Genomic DNA, 16871 nt, shown 5'->3' on the forward strand with positions numbered 1-16871 from the left:
AGGATCCTGTTCTGCAAGGCTATTACTCAAATAAGTCCACTTTAATTTATTTTTATTTTTTATTATTATTCTTTTTCAAGAGAGAGAGAAAGAGACAAAGGGAGAGGGAGAGGAAATCTCAAGCAAGCTCCACACCCAGCAAGGAGCCCAAGGCAGGGCTTGATCTCAGCACCCCAGAATCATGACTGAGGCGAAATCAAGAGTGAGACACTTGGGGCCCCTGGATGGTTCCGTTGGTTAAATGTCCAGGTCTTAGTTTCAGGCTCAAGGCATGATCTCAGGGTTGTGAAATCCAGCCCCAATTGGACTGTGCCTAGCGTGGAGTCTGCTTGAGATTCTCTCTCTCCTTCTCCCTCTGCCCTTCCCCTTCTTGTGCTCTCTCTTTTTCTCTCTCTCAAATAAATATATCTTTAGGGAAAAAAAGAGTCAAACATTTAACCAACCAAGCCACCAAGGTGCCTCTCAAATAAGTTCACTTTAAAAACAGAATAAAAATACAATTCAATAACATCATAAGTCTAAAAACACTCAACTATAAATTACATTATAAATTATAATGACAATTATAACATTAACACAGTACTTAGTATAATTAAAAATTAACACTAAAAAAAAAAGCTCCTATATCTAGAAACAATTTGCACTGATGCCTCCTTTTCACATGGAACTAACTGGAAAACTAATTAAATTCACCTACAAGTTATGGAGGGTTTTTTATTGCCAGGGAAAGCACAACCTGGTTTAAAATGCCTGTAATTGTGTGACTCCTGAACCACTCCTGTTCTCCCAAACTGTACAGATTGTGTAGACCTCAAGGACAGCACGCTTTCCAATGTACACTTCAAATGTGGTCATTTAAAAAAAAAAAAAAAAGGACAATGGGACCAGAGAAGTAAATGGGCAAAGGGGTTCCCCTGGACACCAGAACAAGAACTAACCAAGCACATTTTGCAATGCCAAAACTTGCTCAGCAGGATTTGATTATTGCTCTGGGCAAGTGACTGCTCTGTGTTCCCTTTATTTGCTTTTCTGAATGAGATTTTTTTTAACTGAAGTTATCTAGGTCTTTCTCCATTATTGTTTAATGTGTATTAGAGAAGAAGCAGACAATGTATCTATTGGTTTATAGGTCACCAAAACACCAGGAAACACATACTGACTTAATAGAAAGAACCAACGGAGAGGTTGGTGCTTTAAAAGTAGTAACTGGATATGGCTTTCATCGTTATCTGTGGAGGTGATGATGTGGGTTCTGTGTGTGGTAAAAAGACTCCAGATGGGTATTAGGGTAACCTAATATCCTGGCTGGATTAAGGTACAGACTGCTAGTTGTTCCCTGCCATGTATCCATTCTGTCTTCAGTAGTAGAACTCCCAGGTTTTAGCTTGGTGTATAACCACCCAGGTAGAGTGTCCAGCGCTAGACCCCTTGCAGCTTTGTGTGGACACGGGACAAAATTCTAACCCAGAGGGTATGAGCTGACGTGATGACGCCACTTCCTGGTTCTACCTCTGAAAACAATTTTGTGCTTACCCTTCTAGTCCTGTTTTTTCCCTCATGAGCTGAGAGTTGGTGTGGATAGTTGCAGATACCTGAGAGTCTGAGTCAGAAGGCACCTGGCAAGCACCTGGAAAGCTATGGGTCACTAACCTCTGAACTGTGAAATGAGAGAGGAAGTATTTAAGCTACTCTCTCTTACTTGCAACATACTAACCTATAATCAAATACTCCGATCTTTTCTAGGTTTTTATCATCATCCATTTTCCAAACCAACACACGCCAAAAAAAAAGCCTCATAACAGCCGGGGGATGAAAGGTTCTTCTTCCTCCTTAGAAAGGAGGAAAGACGGGAGGATTGGAATATTTACAGATTTTTGGTTTTGTTCTTGTCACATACACAATATAATGTTAATATATAGTTTTGTGCTAATTTTGTTTTTTATTTACATGTCCTCAAGTTATTGAAAAAATACCTTTAGTACCTTTATTCTGCACGACAAATTAGTCCAGAAGAGTCACAGTCACTGGAAGTTGAATTTTGTGGAAACATCACTGAGCCAGTGAGAAGGTGTCTGCACAGATCACTGGTTGGGAGATCATGGGGTCAGTCTTTGGGCTTAGGGACAAATAGCATGGGACAAGCAGGAAATGTCTTAACTGTCTCAGTATAGGCACTCAAGCTTGCTGTTTCTTGAGGTGAAACATAGAAAAGAACAATCTGTTTTCTATTTTTCTATCTACTTTCAACTTAATAAAATTTCTCCCAAAACTTGTTTCCCTGAAGTGTTAGCATTCTATGTTATGAGTTTTCATTGTTCTTCTTCTCTGGTTCCATGATATTTTAATGGAAATTTAGGACTTATATACTAATTTGTTTGCTATCTGTCTCTCCTGCTACGGTATAAGATCCACTGAGGAGAAATTTTTTTTCTGTCTTGTTTTTAGCACCATCTCCAAAACATAAATCAGAAACTGGTCAAGAGTAAGTCTTCAATAAATATTTGCCTCCTGAATAAATGAATGAATGAATCAATCAATCAATCAATCAATCCAATAATTTAGGAACCATTAGCTTGATGCTATTTTAAACTACATGTTCCTTCTTTACATTTTTCTCATGGGTTGTCATCCACATATATGGTAAATGAAGTTAGATGAGTGATATGAATTAGCCAGAAAACTGGGGTGTGAAAAAAGAATAATTTTACAATCACACAAAATAAAGACAGAGTCTTATCTGAAACATTTAAAAAAGAAACCACTTTAACCAAATTTAGTACGCAGTTACTCATCACCACATTTCCCTTTACTGATATTCACCAACCATTTTTGAGAGAATATTAGATAAGAATATTCTCAACCTTAAAAAAAAAAAAAAAGAAAAAAACCCATAATTTTCTAGATCTCAGGTTTGGTATATTAGTTTTTTGTTGTTGTTGTGCTATAGTAAAAATTACTGAACATAAACTCAAAAACTGCCTTATACAAAAAGAACTTAATGAATGCACAGAATAGCCCAATTACATACTTTGGTCTCCATACGTCCTGCAAGTCATTTCCATGGCCCAAAATATGAGCGAAAAAATAGCCCTTCCAGGGATGCTCTCCAGAATAACAGATGTTGGCTTTATCAGGTGGATATGGGGAAATAACTTTAAAGCTAATGGATCTTCAAAGAAATGTTTTCCCTTCCACTTTTTTTTTAGAAACAACATTTAAAACATTAGGGACAATGGCAAACTAAAGCTCAGGTTGTAACATCTGTTAGCAGAGAATGGGAGTAGGTGGAGATACTGTTCTTTAATGATGATCTCATTAATTAAAATCTTCATACGTATCCAGATTGAGCCATCCACGCATAAAACATTGTGATAATGCACCCTTCCAGGTCAGTCTGTCTACATTAACCATAACCTTTTTTGCTTTTAATTTCGCAAAACTTTTTAGTATTTCTTCGTCAATTCTCTCTACCCCAATGTTAAAACATTAACTAAAATATACAAGTTCAAAGATAAACTAATACATACTTACAACTTTTAAAGATGAAAAGTATGAAGCCTTGGATTGAACTGAAGAATTTAGAATTTGGGATTTGGGAATTGCCTAAACTTGGGCCGAGAATGTCTCATTTAACTTAATGATAGCCAATAAGTTCTAGTTTTATATAGATCGAGGTGACCTTTCAAGCATCCCATTGATGTAAGTAGAAAAATATGGTATTTGGCTACAAGATTGTCTGTCTAACCTTTTGTTTATTCCTATGGACGCCTCTCAGTGGGGTCCAGAGGTTTTCACTCAAGACTGACCCCAGGACAAATCACTATGTCAGACACAGTGCCTCAGACTGCCCTGTAACCTCTCTCTTCGCCCTGGTCTTATTCCCCCTTTAGCCTTGAGCCCTCTGGATGTGCAGTCTGTCTGTCAAACCCTGCTCTCCAGAAATGATCAGAAGCACATTCACGCTAAAGAATATTTGACAAAGAGTAGTTTCAAAAGTGAGCTATTTTAAGTCGCTCTGAATTTAAATGCACAGAAGCTGAAAACATCAAGTTCGTACTGAAATCCCTAAATATAATTTCTGTTTTCAGCAAAAGTTATCTTTGTCCCTCTAGACCTCTTGCCTCTCTGCCTGCTCCTCTTCTCATTGGTGGGAGACTCAAGTGTTTGTGTTTGTGTTTGTGTTTGGACAGTGTGAGGATGTGGACTCACAGATGGGTGGGTGTGTGAGTGTGTATGTGTGTGCACAGGGATATTTGGAGGTATGACATGTGAGGGTCGTGTGTGTGTGTGTGTGTGTGTGTGTGTGTGTAATATTACTGTGAACATAACAGGAGGGCTTCTTGGACACTTATAATCACACCATGTAAAACCACAGCCTTTTTAAGCTCCTTCAGTTTTTCATATACATCCTGAAAAACAGTAAATAAAATGTTTGAGTATTATTCCACATTGGGAAAGATATCACAAGGTGATGATGAGTAATGCTTGTAATTCTTAAAAAGGTACAATGTTTAAATCACCCTTCAATGTCTTTTCTTAGGTCTTATACCTCCTGGCTCCTCTACTTTAGGTCCTCAGGTCTACCTCTTGGGTGAAACAGAACAAAAGCAAAAACAGCTTTATTACCTACTCTTTGCATTGTAATTTAAATTCGTTTCTTTCAGTAACACATTCTTGAGATTCCTTGCTGGCTCCACACTTTGCAAGAGAAAAAAATTTGCCCCCACATCCCTGCGGCCATGTTTGAACAGGCCGCTTGATCTGCTGGGCACTGGAGCCATCTACAGGACGCTGTCCTCTCGGTCCGGACCTCCTCCACAGAGTGCCCAGAGAACGTGTCACCGAGGGATTTCTATTTGGTACGTGTGTTCGGGAACCTTTATCAGCACAAGCAGCCACGGAAATGCTGATACACCTGTCAGAGAGGAGGGGAATGTCCCAGAAAATGTAAGGAGTTAAGTGAGCAATGGCGGCCCTGTCAGCTCAGCATTCACCTCAGAAAATAAGAGGTTCAGTCTGCAGACAGACATGTTTATGATTTCTTTATTAGGTGTCACAGGCAACCCAATCTCTTCCTGAATATAGGAACAATATTGAGAAGGAGGTATTAAAATTTTAACCAGTAACAGCTCAGATAGAAAATAAGGCAAGCTAGCAGAACAGAAGGCACAGAGCAGAAAGAGCTTTGAATTAAAACTGACCTGGATTTAAATCCGGGGTCTTCCACATGCAGGGTGAATGACCTTAAGCAAACCTTCTCATTTCCACCAGGCTCAGTTTCCTTATCTGGAAAATGGGCATAAAATATCTACTTTACTGTTATAGAGGACACATGAGGTAATATTTGTAAGAAACAGACCCAAACACTGATACTCCCAGGCTTTCAAAAAAAAATGATTGGAAATGAGTTACTATTGGACCACAACCACAAGTCTGCTATGAACACTCTGCTTTGTGGTCTCCGTGGTGCTGGTTCTTTCCTCGGTCGTCATCGTGGTCATTAGCTTTTTTTGTTTGTTTGTGTTGTTGGATTTTTGTCTGTTTCTTAAATTCTGTGACTTATTCACGTTTGTATTCCCATGTGTTACTATACTATCCTGAATATTAGCATAAAATAGCAGATAAACTTTATTGGATATTATTTGCCAGGCCCTCTTCTAAGTACTTTAACGTCCTAAATTCTCACAAGAATCCTGTTAGGGAGTTCTTACTGCTATCCTCATTTTGATGATGAGACATTCCCTAAGTTGTCCCTCATCACAGAGCCAAATAAATTTGAAAGCCTGGATTCCAAATGTGGATATCTGGGTCCAGACCCGTCGGTGCCTTTTGGCCAGCACACAATTACACTGGAGAGGAAAGAAGTCCAAATAGGAAATCAGGTGAAGGCTGCCACCCAGTGAGAAAGCCTTTGAACTGCAGTGAATTAACCAGAAGTCTAGGGAGATACAAGCAGATTACCTACCAAGAATGCAGGAGAGAAGGCTCCAGAGAGAGGAGTGCCTGAAGTCGAACAGCATTGGATGCCACTAAGAAACGGAACCGTAGGTGGGGGTTGCAAATTTTCAAAGAATATTAGATCCATTTCATTTGTTGCCTTGGCCTTGGCCAATCTGTACCTAGGCCACCAATCAAAAATACTTTGAACAAAAAGATTTCCACCATGAACAAAAATACATTTGAAAGAGCTGACACATTCTAGGCACCCATGAACTGCCCCGGGACCATGTCTGTTTATTTCTGTGGCTGCAGGAAGCACATTAAGTAACCGTAGATCTCGTTTTCTGATCGAAAGATTCATGAATGCAACTTGGCATTGACCTCTGGGAGGTACTTACTGTGTATTGATTAATAATTAATGAAGAGAACTTCAAGTGGGTGAATGGGAAGGAGGCTACAGGACAGTGGTGTAAAAGTGATTAGACACTAAAATCCGGAGCCACTGCTGTGATCAGGGAAGTGTTTAATGGTTCTCTAGGATGGGAGTTGTTTTCTGCTCAGGTATAATCGGGATGTTATTCTTTTCAGCCTCAAAGGAAGAGGCTCAGAAAACTCTTCTCAGCACCATGGTCCCGCTGCAGTATCGTTAGTGTGAATCGTGAATGTGAGCAAGACAGAACTGTCACGTCAGAAACCCAAGAAGCCCTTCCCAGATAGTGTCTAACTCATGGCAGGAATTTAAGAAAATGAGGGCTCTGGAGACATACAACTAAAAGGAGAAAATAAGATTTAGCTGTTAATAGTAACATGGAGCTTGTTACATATTAACAGCCGTTGCTTCCTAGAGAACTTTGCCCAAGGCCAATTAGTCCTTATGTTTTCATTAGCTTTCTCAGGAATATACCGAGCACTTATTGTGTGTCTGACACGTTAGGTGTTTTTCCCAACAAGGGCTCATTTGATTGTGACAAAAATCCTGCCATACAGTTATCCTAAATAAGGAACGAAAGCTCAGAAAATGTAAGTAGGTTGTCTAAGTCACCCAGCCCAAACTATGAAAGGTACATTTGGAAATCCCACAGACGCTGACCGAACAGGCATTTTTTTTTTTGTATGGGTACTCGGTAAATGCAGACAGTAAACTACAAGAGCAAAACTTAAAGAGACTCTAAAGGGAAAGACAAAGAAGGAAAGTGAAGCTAAAATAAAAAATCACAGATTGTTTGCTGATAAGCTGAGCCCTGGAATGGAATACAGAAAACCTAGAGAAATTTGTATCTAACCTGTCCAGAAATGTCCTTCACCAAAATATCTAAGAAGTAAGACTTTAAAAAAACTGGCCTGCCATCCAAAGATAAATTCTCCAAGGAGAGACAGAAGTACCAATATTAAAAAAAAAAAAAAAATGGGTCTATGGGTCTAAGCCAATGAAGATACACATTCAACCTTTGAGTTAACTAATTACCTAACTCTAACTAACTAAATAAGGAAAAGAAATTACAGCCCATGATACTTCTATGAAATAAATTCAGGAATAGACATATATTCAGTCTAACCTGGGAAATTCACTTCTGTGAATCTGCCCAAAGACATGCTCTTTAAAAATAAGACATTTTTTTCTTGCATTAAAGTGTTTAGCATAATTTATTTATAACAGTCCATGAAGATTACACAAAAAAAGGAAAGTGTTTATAATTAACATTGGCAGATAAGATATGGAGCATCAGTTAAATTTGAATTCCAGATAAGCAACATTTTTTTAAAAAATAAAACCATTTCCCTTGAAATATTTTCGACATACTTATGCAAAAAATTGCTGTTCATCTGAAATTCAAATTTAATAAAGTACCCTGTACTTTTATTTGCTAAACCTGATAGCCTTAATTATGACATTGAGTTGAAAGGAAGGGTTACAACATTTTATATACAAATGGATTTGAGCTAGGTTTTTTTTAAAAAAATGCCGCATTTGGCATTCTTGTATCATTTGCCTCTTTAGAAAATGTTTCTGTACTTCCAGTTATTTCTTGAATTAATATGTTTTACTATTTAAAATCAAAAACAAAAAAATTTCTTTTTAAGAAAAAAAAAAAAAAAAACACCCACCAGTGTTTGTAAAGGTTAGGATACACTTACAGGGTAGTAGACATCTCTTAATGGGATGGCTAGCTCATTGAATAGGATTTTTAATGATTTTTAGTAGCATGTTAAATATACAATGAGTGAATATGTGTGTGTGTGAGAGAGAGAGAGATGTATGAACATGTGTATATATATGTGCACATATATGTGTGCGTGTGCGTATGTAGGCAGAGAAAGAACAAATAGATTACACCACAGCAATTCTAAACATAATCATCTTTTCTCGGGCCTTTCTTTATCTCTGGGTACTTCAGCTGCAGGCATGGACAGTAGCAAGCCCTTCTCAACTCAACTCCAATCATTAAAAGAAAAGAAGACTCCTCCTATGATTTTGGCCATGTTCTCTACATCCACCATGAGGGAATGTAACAATCTAACAAACAAAAAAATAACAGCAACAGAAACAGCTTTCAGTTGCTCTCTGGGAAACAAGCATGCTAATTTGTCGTCTCTCCACAGGCACGCCCGCCTCATTATAACCCACTCTCCACACTGCAGTGGCCAAAATGTAAAACCTCCGCTTCAAATCCTTCCAACCATTCCATCACTCTCTGCCTACAGACCTCTTCTCAACACAGCCTATAATTAGGGTGACTCAGAGTCCCCGCAGCCACCTGTTGTTCCGGGGTAATCACTGGTAGTGCCTCCCTTTTAATCTCAGAAGCCATCCCGTTTGGACAATAAACTACGTTACCCCTCCCTGTTCTGGCTTTTCTCTTGTCCCACCGTCTTTATTCTGTCCCCAGCCAACACACTGGTGTCCTTGCCTCCTTTCTGATTCAGAGCCTCTCCAGGGCTCAACCTGCTGCTCTGAAACACTCTCCTCCCCCACCCCTTCCTCCCCTAGGCTAATGGCTCCTTAAAGCCATTCAGCATTCATATTGTAGTTCAAATATCTCTTTCTTTCCAGAGAATCTGTTCCTTTCCGCTAGAGGAGGTGCCCTCCTCCTAGTATTGATCCTCATACCACCATTGACCTCTCCATTCAGGAACAGAGCCGATATGACATTTATTTGCAAGATTATTTGATTAAAGACCACATTTTCCCTTACCGTACCTTCTGTGGGTAGAAGGACAGGTTGGTTTCTTACCCTTTATTCATTTTGTTTTGTTTTGCAAGCCCTTGCATCCAGTCCCCGTAATTGTGCCTGGTATGTTTTTGAGGGCGTGATGATTATTTATTGAACAAATCGTTGACGGTGCTGCACGAGCCTTTGACGAGAAAGCACATATGATCTCACCTATTTAACTCTGCCTACTTCATAGTGAGGCTGTCTTGTGGTCATCAAAGGGTTTGTCGGGTTGGTTTGTCTCTTGTTGTGAGGTTATCAGTCAATGGTCCTCGTATCCTCCGTCCGTTAATTCAAAACCATGTGTGAAAATAGATTAAAATTATCAGTTTTATTTGTTTTAGCTAGGATACACCTACAAGGCAATTGGTAAACTTAAGCCTTTGTCTTCGGCTCAGGTCAAGATCCCAGGGTTCTGGGATGGAGCTCCGCATCGGGTTCTCTGCTCAGCAGGGAGCCTGCTTCCTCCTCTCTCTCTCTCTCTGCCTGCCTCTCTGCCTACTTGTAATCTCTGTCTGTCAAATAAATAAATAAAATCTTTAAAAAACAATTTTAAAAAAAGAAAGTTTATCCATGTACAAATATCATTATGAAATACTGAATAATCTTATTTCTGACAAATTTTTAAAGGCTAGAATATTTATATACTCAAATAGCTTGCCTTATTATATAATCTTTAAGCTTTGCTTGGCTATTAGTGAATACTCAAATCTTACTAACTCAACCAACTTCTTTTTTCCTTCTTGATGAAAGCCTCAGGAACTATTCACTGTGAGGTTTTGGTCAGATAAGTTTTACTCAAAAACATAACTGCTTTTTCTTGTTTTGGTGCTGTTAGAGAGACGTAAAAAGTGAAATCAGCATTAGGTATTGATCTCACAGTTAATTAACTTCTATCCTGAAGTTAGTATCTCCCTAATTAATGACATGCATGCTAATAAAGAAAGATGTTCTCTGTAATAGATGTGTATTTGATTCTTCTACATTTTTTACTAACTCGCAGGGAAGAACCTGTTAAATGTTAAATTCCTTTCTCTTGGTTTCAAAATCATCCCTAATCCCGTTACTCATTTCACTCTTAAGAGTGAACAACTTTCTTCTTCACTTAAGTCTCTATGTATTTAATAGGCTATATATCACAATATGTAAAGATTCACAGTTCTTTTCGTCTTTCTTTAATGTAATTTATCCTTTTTTCTTCTAAGGGGAATCTGGATTTCTTCCCTATTTTTCTAAGCCTTATTGATAATTCATAAAAACATATTATAATTTACTTTTCTCTATAACCTCAAGATCTTAAGTTATCAATGTTTCAAACATGTTACCCATAGATTTCATTTGAATGCTAATGAGAAAATAATCACTAATTTCTAAAAATATACTATTTATGAAAAATCCCCAAACTATTTGGATTTGTGAGACTTACAACTAAACATACAAGTTGAACATCCCACTAATTTTAAGCAGTGACTCATGATAGGCTGTTTTAATCCTTGTCTTTGTAGCCAAAGAAAGAGGACAAGGTTCTTTAATGATACTGGTGCTATCTCACTGTAGCCAAGTTTTTGAGTTCAGCAGATTGTGAAACACTTAATTCAGTCTCAGGATATGAAATCTTGTTACACCTGGGTTTCTTTAATAATAAAGCTCATTGATTGTTGCGGATAATAAGTATATTCACATTAGTGTTGATGGTCTTGTAGGCAACTCCGTAGCTATCTATCAAATTACAGTAATACTTGAACAGGTTCTGAACCAGCACAATGAAAATTAGTCAGAGAGCATACTACCTGTTAGTTTATATAGCATTATGTTTCGGAACTACAGCTAGGAGTTATGACCTGAATTTTTATATTCTCATAGTGATTTGTAAGAAGTAGCTTCTCTTTACCATTTTCCAGGTTTAACTACCTTCCACCTATGGGTCTCAAAATGTTTCATGACCTTCTGCATATTTCAGAAATTCCCTTGCATCAAGTACTTAAATCATTGCTATGTAATATCAAAATTTCCTTGTTCTCAAACTTCAGCTTTTTTTTTTTTTTTTTTTTAAGATTTATTGATTGATTTGAGTGAGAGAAAGCAGGGAGAATGGCAGAGAGAGAAAGAGAGACAATCTCCAGAGGACACCCATGAAACCTGACTCAGGGCTCCATCCTGCCTCCCTGATATCATGACCTGGGCTGAAGTGAAGAGTCAGACACCTAACCAGCTGAGGCACCCAGGTGCCCCCAAACTTCAGCTTTTAAATAGAGACACTATATTTTTTTTTATTTTTTTTTTATTTTATTTTTTTTTATTTTTTTATTTTTTTTTATAATTTTTTATTTTTTATAAACATATATTTTTTATATACATATATTTTTATCCCCAGGTCTGTGAATCACCAGGTTTACACACTTCACAGCACTCACCAAATCACATACCCTCCCCAATGTCCATAATCCCACCCCCTTCTCCCCAACCCCCTCCCCCCGGCAACCCTCAGTTTGTTTTGTGAGATTAAGAGTCACTTATGGTTTGTCTCCCTCCCAATCCCATCTTGTTTCATTTATTCTTCTACCCACTTAAGCCTCCATGTTGCATCACCACTTCCTCATATCAGGGAGATCATATGATAGTTGTCTTTCTCTGCTTGACTTATTTCGCTAAGCATGATACGCTCTAGTTCCATCCACGTTGTTGCAAATGGCCAGATTTCATTTCTTTTGATGGCTGCATAGTATTCCATTGTGTATATATACCACATCTTCTTGATCCATTCATCTGTTGATGGACATCTAGGTTCTTTCCATAGTTTGGCTATTGTGGACATTGCTGCTATAAACATTCGGGTGCATGTGTCCCTTTGGATCACTACATTTGTATCTTTAGGGTAAATACCCAATAGTGCAATTGCTGGGTCATAGGGCAGTTCTATTTTCAACATTTTGAGGAACCTCCATGCTGTTTTCCAGAGTGGCTGCACCAGCTTGCATTCCCACCAACAGTGTAGGAGGGTTCCCCTTTCTCCGCATCCTCGCCAGCATCTGTCATTTCCTGACTTGTTGATTTTAGCCATTCTGACTGGTGTGAGGTGATATCTCATTGTGGTTTTGATTTGTATTTCCCTGATGCCGAGTGATATGGAGCACTTTTTCATGTGTCTGTTGGCCATCTGGATGTCTTCTTTGCAGAAATGTCTGTTCATGTCTTCTGCCCATTTCTTGATTGGATTATTTGTTCTTTGGGTGTTGAGTTTGCTAAGTTCTTTATAGATTCTGGACACTAGTCCTTTATCTGATATGTCGTTTGCAAATATCTTCTCCCATTCTGTCAGTTGTCTTTTGATTTTGTTAACTGTTTCCTTTGCTGTGCAAAAGCTTTTGATCTTGATGAAATCCCAGTAGTTCATTTTTTTCCCTTGCTTCCCTTGCCTTTTGCGTTGTTCCTAGGAAGATGTTGCTGCGGCAGAGGTCGAAGAGGTTGCTGCCCGTGTTCTCCTCAAGGATTTTGATGGATTCCTTTCGTACATTGAGGTCCTTCATCCATTTTGAGTCTATTTTTTTGTGTGTGGTGTAAGGAAATGGTCCAATTTCATTTTTCTGCATGTGGCTGTCCAATTTTCCCAGCACCATTTATTGAAAAGGCTGTCTTTTTTCCATTGGACATTCTTTCCTGCTTTGTCGAAGATTAGTTGACCATAGAGTTGAGGGTCTATTTCTGGGCTCTCTATTCTGTTCCACTGATCTATGTGTCTGTTTTTTTGTGCCAGTACCATGCTGTCTTGATGATGACAGCTTTGTAATAGAGCTTGAAGTCCGGAATTGTGATGCCACCAACGTTGGCTTTCTTTTTCAATATCCCTTTGGCTATTCGAGGTCTTTTCTGGTTCCATATAAATTTTAGCATTATTTGTTCCATTTCTTTGAAAAAGATGGATGGTACTTTGATAGGAATTGCATTAAATGTGTAGATTGCTTTAGGTAGCATAGACATTTTCACAATATTTATTCTTCCAATCCAGGAGCATGGAACATTTTTCCATTTCTTTGTGTCTTCCTCAATTTCTTTCATGAGTACTTTATAGTTTTCTGAGTATAGATTCTGTGTCTCTTTGGTTAGGTTTATTCCTAGGTATCTTATGGTTTTGGATGCAATTGTAAATGGGATTGACTCCTTAATATCTCTTTCTTCTGTCTTGCTGTTGGTGTAGAGAAATGCAACTGATTTCTGTGCATTGATTTTATATCCTGACACTTTACTGAATTCCTGTATAAGTTCTAGCAGTTTTGGAGTGCAGTCTTTTGGGTTTTCCACATATAGTATCATATCATCTGCGAAGAGTGATAATTTGACTTCTTCTTTGCCGATTTGGATGCCTTTAATTTCCTTTTGTTGTCTGATTGCTGAGGCTAGGACCTCTAGTACGATGTTGAATAGCAGTGGTGATAATGGACATCCCTGCCGTGTTCCTGACCTTAGCGGAAAAGCTTTCAGTTTTTCTCCATTGAGAATGATATTTGCGGTGGGTTTTTCATAGATGGCTTTGATGATATTGAGGTATGTGCCCTCTATCCCTACACTTTGAAGAGTTTTGATCAGGAAGGGATGTTGTACTTTGTCAAATGCTTTTTCAGCATCTATTGAGAGTATCATATGGTTCTTGTTCTTACTTTTATTGATGTGTTGTATCACATTGACTGATTTGCGGATGTTGAACCAACCTTGCAGCCCTGGAATAAATCCCACTTGGTCGTGGTGAATAATCTTTTTAATGTACTGTTGAATCCGATTGGCTAGTATTTTGTTGAGTATTTTCACATCTGTGTTCATCAAGGATATCGGTCTATAGCTCTCTTTTTTGGTGGGATCCTGGTCTGGTTTTGGGATCAAGGTGATGCTGGCCTCATAAAATGAGTTTGGAAGTTTTCCTTCCATTTCTATTTTTTGGAACAGTTTCAGGAGAATAGGAATTAGTTCTTCTTTAAATGTTTGGTAGAATTCCCCCGGGAAGCCGTCTGGCCCTGGGCTTTTGTTTGTTTGGAGATTTTTAATGACTGTTTCAATCTCCTTACTGGTTATGGGTCTGTTCAGGCTTTCTATTTCTTCATGGTTCAGTTGTGGTAGTTTATATGTTTCTAGGAATGCATCCATTTCTTCCAGATTGTCAAATTTATTGCCGTAGAGTTGCTCATAGTATGTTCTTATAATAGTTTGTATTTCCTTGGTGTTAGTTGTGATCTCTCCTCTTTCATTCATGATTTTATTTATTTGGGTCCTTTCTCTTTTCTTTTTGATAAGTCGGGCCAGGGGTTTATCAATTTTATTAATTCTTTCAAAGAACCAGCTCCTAGTTTCGTTGATTTGTTCTATTGTTTTTTTTGGTTTCTATTTCATTGATTTCTGCTCTGATCTTTATGATTTCTCTTCTCCTGCTGGGCTTAGGGTTTCTTTCTTGTTCTTTCTCCAGCTCCTTTAGGTGTAGGGTTAGGTTGTGTACCTGAGACCTTTCTTGTTTCTTGAGAAAGGCTTGTACCGCTATATATTTTCCTCTCAGGACTGCCTTTGTTGTGTCCCACAGATTTTGAACCGTTGTATTTTCATTATCATTTGTTTCCATGATTTTTTTCAATTCTTCTTTAATTTCCCGGTTGACCCATTCATTCTTTAGAAGGATACTGTTTAGTCTCCATGTATTTGGGTTCTTTCCAAACTTCCTTTTGTGGTTGAGTTCTAGCTTTAGAGCATTGTGGTCTGAAAATATGCAGGGAATGATCCCAATCTTTTGATACCGGTTGAGTCCTGATTTAGGACCGAGGATGTGATCTATTCTGGAGAATGTTCCATGTGCACTAGAGAAGAATGTGTATTCTGTTGCTTTGGGATGAAATATTCTGAATATATCTGTGATGTCCATCTGGTCCAGTGTGTCATTTAAGGCCTTTATTTCCTTGCTGATCTTTTGCTTGGATGACCTGTCCATTTCAGTGAGGGGAGTGTTAAAGTCCCCTACTATTATTGTATTGTTGATGATGTGTTTCTTTGATTTTGTTATTAATTGGTTTATATAGTTGGCTGCTCCCACGTTGGGGGCATAGATATTTAAAATTGTTAAATCTTCTTGTTGGACAGACCCTTTGAGTATGATATAGTGTCCTTCCTCATCTCTTATTACAGTCTTTGGCTTAAAATCTAATTGATCTGATATAAGGATTGCCACTCCTGCTTTCTTCTGATGTCCATTAGCATGGTAAATTCTTTTCCACCCCCTCACTTTAAATCTGGAGGTGTCTTCGGGCTTAAAATGTGTTTCTTGGAGGCAACATATAGATGGGTTTTGTTTTTTTATCCATTCTGATACCCTGTGTCTTTTGACAGGGGCATTTAGCCCATTCACATTCAGGGTAACTATTGAGAGATATGAATTTAGTGCCATTGTATTGCCTGTAAGGTGACTGTTACTGTATATGGTCTCTGTTCCTTTCTGATCTACCACTTGTAGGCTCTCTCTTTGCTTAGAGGACCCCTTTCAATATTTCCTGTAGAGCTGGTTTGGTATTTGCAAATTCTTTCAGTTGTTGTTTGTCCTGGAAGCTTTTAATCTCTCCTTCTATTTTCAATGATAGCCTAGCTGGATATAGTATTCTTGGCTGCATGTTTTTTCTCGTTTAGTGCTCTGAAAATATCATGCCAGCTCTTTCTGGCCTGCCAGGTCTCTGTGGATAAGTCAGCTGCCAATCTAATATTTTTACCATTGTATGTTACAGACTTCTTTTCCCGGGCTGCTTTCAGGATTTTCTCTTTGTCATTGAGACTTGTAAATTTTACTATTAGGTGACGGGGTGTGGGCCTATTCTTATTGATTTTGAGGGGCATTCTCTGAACCTCCTGAATTTTGATGCTCGTTCCCTTTGCCATATTGGGGAAATTCTCCCCAATAATTCTCTCCAGTATACCTTCTGCTCCCCTCTCACTTTCTTCTTCTTCTGGAATCCCAATTATTCTAATGTTGTTTCGTCTTATGGTGTCACTTATTTCTCGAATTCTCCCCTCGTGGTCCAGTAGCTGTTTGTCCCTCTTTTGCTCAGCTTCTTTATTCTCTGTCATTTGGTCTTCTATATCACTAATTCTTTCTTCTGCCTCATTTATCCTAGCAGTTAGAGCCTCCATTTTTGATTGCACCTCATTAATAGCTTTTTTGATTTCAACTTGGTTAGATTTTAGTTCTTTTATTTCTCCAGAAAGGGCTTTTATATCTCTCGAGAGGGTTTCTCTAATATCTTCCATGCCTTTTTCGAGCCCAGCTAGAACCTTGAGAATTGTCATTCTGAACTCTAGATCTGACATATTACCGATGTCTGTATTGATTAGGTCCCTAGCCTTCGGTACTGCCTCTTGTTCTTTTTTTTGTGTTGAATTTTTATGTCTTGTCATTTTGTCCAGATAAGAGTAAATGAAGGGGCAAGTAAAATACTAAAAGGGTGGCAACAACCCCAGGAAAATATGCTTTAGCCAAATTAGAAGAGATCCAAAATCGTGAGTGGGGAGAAAGGGGATAAAAAGAGGTTCAAAAAGGAAGAAAGAAAAAAGAAAAAAAAAAAAAAAGAAAAGAAAAGAAAAGAATTTTTTTTAAAAGAGAAAACACCTAAGAAAAATGTAAAAAAAAAAATATATATATTAGATAAACTAGTAAAAAATCGTTAAAAAAGAAAAAGGTAACAGTTAAAAAAAAAAAAA

The sequence above is a fragment of the Mustela putorius genome, unplaced genomic scaffold (assembly GCF_011764305.1).
Source record: "Mustela putorius furo isolate JIRA1106 unplaced genomic scaffold, ASM1176430v1.1 tig00000508_pilon_pilon_pilon, whole genome shotgun sequence".
Taxonomy (NCBI): domain Eukaryota; kingdom Metazoa; phylum Chordata; class Mammalia; order Carnivora; family Mustelidae; genus Mustela; species Mustela putorius.